This window comes from Phyllobates terribilis, unplaced genomic scaffold (genome assembly GCF_046119375.1).
Source record: "Phyllobates terribilis strain yellow unplaced genomic scaffold, ASM4611937v1 Scaffold_211__1_contigs__length_3443825, whole genome shotgun sequence".
Taxonomy (NCBI): domain Eukaryota; kingdom Metazoa; phylum Chordata; class Amphibia; order Anura; family Dendrobatidae; genus Phyllobates; species Phyllobates terribilis.
Window position 1 is genome coordinate 2,359,599 of NW_027362971.1, and position 4,072 is coordinate 2,363,670.

Genomic DNA, 4,072 nt, shown 5'->3' on the forward strand with positions numbered 1-4,072 from the left:
TTGTGGAACTTTCTCCCATCTCCCTACTGCATCTCTGGAGCTCAGCCACAGAGATCTTGGGGTTCTTTTTTACCTCTCTCACCAAAGCTCTTCTCCCACGATTGTTCAGTTTGTCTGGACGGCCAGGTCTAGGAAGACATCTGGTGGTCACAAACTTCTTCCATTTAAGGATTATGGAGGCCACTGTGCTATTAGGAACCTTGAGTTATGCAGAAATTCTTTTATAACCTTGGCCAGATCTGTGCCTTGCCACAATTCTGTCTCTGAGCTCCTTGGGCAGTTCCTTTGAGTTCATGATTCTCATTTGGTCTGACATGAACTGTGAGCTGTGAAGTCTTATATAGACAAGTGTGTGCCTTTCCAAATCAAGTCCTATCAGTTTAATTAAACACAGCTGGACTCCAATGAAGGAGTAGAACCATCTCAAGGGGGATCACAAGGAAATGGACAGCATGTGACTTAAATATGAGTGTCTGAGCAAAGGGTCTGAATACTTATGACCATGTGGTATTTCAGTTTTTTCTTTTTTAATAAATTTGCAAAAATTTCTACATTTCTGTTTTCTTTTTTCAGTCAAGATGGGGTGCAGAGTGTACTTTATTGAGAAAAAAATGAACTTTTCAGAATTTACCAAATGGCTGCAATGAAACAAAGAGTGAAAAATTTAAAGGGGTCTGAATACTTTCCGTTCCCACTGTATATATATATACAGTTGAAACCAGAAGTTTACATACGTTATATAAAAAGACACATATGGATGTTTTTCTCAATATCTGACATGAAATCAGAATAAATCTTTCCCGTTTTAGGTCAATTAGGATTACCATAATTTTTAATATTTGCCAAATGCCAGAATAATGAGAGAGAGAGAATGTTTCAAGGCATTTTTATTACTTACTGCAAAGTCAAAAATTTACATACACTAAGATTACTATGCCTTTAAACAATTCTGGACTGCCCATATGATGATGTCATGTGTTTAGAAGCTTCTGATGTTTTTTTTGGCAACATCTGAGTTAATTAGAGACACACCTATGGTTGTATGTAATGCACACCTGAAACACACTGCTTCTTTGTGTAGCATCATGGGAAAGTCTAAAGAAATCAGCTAAGATATCAGGAAGAGAATTGTGGACTTGCACAAGTCTGGCTCATCCTTGGGTACAATTTCAAGATACCTGATGGTGCCTTGTTCACCTGTACAAACAATTATACGCAAGTACAAACAAGATGGGAATGTCCAGCCATCATACCGCTCAGGAAGGGAATGGGTTCTGTGTCCCAGAGATGAACGTGCTTTGGTCTGACATGTACATATCAACCCAAGGACAAAAGCAAAAGACCTTGTGAAGATGATGGCAGAAGCTGGTAAGATTGTGTCACTATCCATAGTCAAACGAGTACTGTATCAACATGGGCTGAAAGGCCACTCTGCCAGGAAAAAGCCATTACTCCAAAAGAAACATAAAAAAGCCAGATTAATGTTTGCAAATGCACACAGAAACAAAGACCTTAATTTTTGGAGACATGTCCTGTGGTCTGATGAAACTAAAATTGAACTTTATGGGCATAATGACCATCGTTACGTTTGGAGGAAAAAGGGAGAAGCTTGGAAGCCTAAGAACACCATCCCAACTGTGAAACATGGGGGTGGCAGCATCATGTTGTGGGTTGTTTTGCTGCAGGAGGGACTGGTGCACTTCACAAAATAGATGGCATCATCAGAAAAGAATATTATGTGTCAATACTGAAGCAACATCTGAAGACATCAGCCATGAAGTTAAAGCTTGGGCGGAAATGGGTCTTCCAAATGGACAATGACCCAAAGCATACTGCCAAAATGGTAACAAAGTCAATGTTTTGGAGTGGCCATCACAAAGCCCTGATCTCAATCCTATTGAAAATTTATGGGCAAAGCTGAAAAGGCTGCGAGCAAGGCGACCTAGAAACCTGGATCAATTACACCAGTTTTGTCAGGAGGAATGGGCCCAAATTTCAACCAACTATTGTGAGAAGCTTGTGGAAGGATATCCCAAACGTTTCACCCAAGTCATTCAGTTTAAGGGCAATGGTACCAAAATACCAATGAAATGTATGTAAACTTTTGACTTTGCAGTAACCTAAAAAGTGAAAGGTTTATTCTGATTTCATGTCAGATATTGAGAAAACCATGCATATGTGTCTTTTTATATAGTGTATGTAAACTTTTGGTTTCAACTGTATATATAACAGCCTGAACCAGGGAAAGTGGTCATGAAAACCTAAGCACTACATTAAGTAATAGTCAGATACACCAGTGTCAAAAGAAACTGCAATACAGCCCATTATTGAAAGTGAAAACAGTAGCAGTAACAGTATTTAGCACCTAAATGAAAGTTTTAAAATGCATTATATCCTTCTAAAAAATGCTTATATAAGAATATGTCCTAAGCTTTGTCTCATCATTTAAAATAACAGATGTAAAAAGCAAAAGTGTGATTAAAATTGCATTTATGATATTCATATACAGTACAGACCAAAAGTTTGGACACACCTTCTCATTTAAAGATTTTTCTGTATTTTCTTGACTATGAAAATTGTACATTCACACTGAAGGCATCAAAACTATGAATTAACACATGTGGAATTATATACTTAACAAAAAAAGTGTTAAACAACTGAAAATATGTCTTATATTCTAGGTTCTTCAAAGTAGCCACCTTTTGATGACTGCTTTGCACACTCTTGGCATTCTCTTGATGAGCTTCAATAGGTAGTCAACGGAAATGCTTTTCACTGCACAGGTGTCCCCTGTCAGGTTTAATAAGTGGGATTTCTTGCCTTATAAATGGGGTTGGGACCATCAGTTGTGTTGTGCAGAAGTCTGGTGGATACACAGATGATAGTCCTACTGAATAGACTGTTAGAATTTGTATTATGGCAAGAAAAAAGCAGCCGAGTAAAGAAAAACGAGTGGCCATCATTACTTTAAGAAATGAAGTTCAGTCAGTCCGAAAAATTGGGAAAACTTTGAAAGTGTCCCCAAGTGCAGTTGCAAAAACCATCAAGCGCTACAAAGAAACTGTCTGACATGAGGACCGCCCCAGGAAAGGAAGACCAAGAGTCACCTCTGCTTCTGAGGATAAGTTTATCCGAGTCACCAGCCTCAGAAATCGCAGGTTAACAGCAGCTCAGATTAGAGACCAGGTCAATGCCACACAGAGTTCTAGCAGCAGACACATCTCTTCAACAACTGTTAAGAGGAGACTTTGTGCAGCAGGCCTTCATGATAAAATAGCTGCTAGGAAACCACTGCTAAGGACAGGCAACAAGCAGAAGAGACTTGTTTGGGCTAAAGAACACAAGGAATGGACATTAGAGCCGTGGAAATCTGTGCTTTGGTCTGATGAGTCTAAATTTGAGATCTTTGGTTCCAAACACCGTGTCTTTGTGCGACGCAGAAAAGGTGAACGGATGGACTCTACATGCCTGGTTCCCACCGTGAAGCATGGAGGAGAAGGTGTGATGATGTGGGGGTGCTTTGCTGGTGACACTGTTGGGGATTTATTCAAAATTGAAGGCATACTGAACCAGCATGGCTACCACAGCATCTTGCAGCGGCATGCTATTCCATCCGGTTTGCGTATAGTTGCACCATCATTTATTTTTCAACAGGACAATGACCCCAAACACACCTCCAGGCTGTGTAAGGGCTATTTGACCAAGAAGGGGAGTGATGGGGTGCTACGCCAGATGACCTGGCCTCCACAGTCACCAGACCTGAACCCAATCGAGATGGTTTGGGGTGAGCTGGACCGCAGAGTGAAGGCAAAAGGACCAACGAGTGCTAAGCATCTCTGGGAACTCCTTCAAGATTGTTGGAAGACCATTTCCGGTGACTACCTCTTGAAGCTCATCAAGAGAATGCCAAGAGTGTGCAAAGCAGTCATCAAAGCAAAAGGTGGCTACTTTGAAGAACCTAGAATATAAGACATATTTTCAGTTGTTTCACACTTTTTTCTTAAGTATATAATTCCACATGTGTTAATTCATAGTTTTGATGCCTTCAGTGTGAATGTACAATTTTCATTGT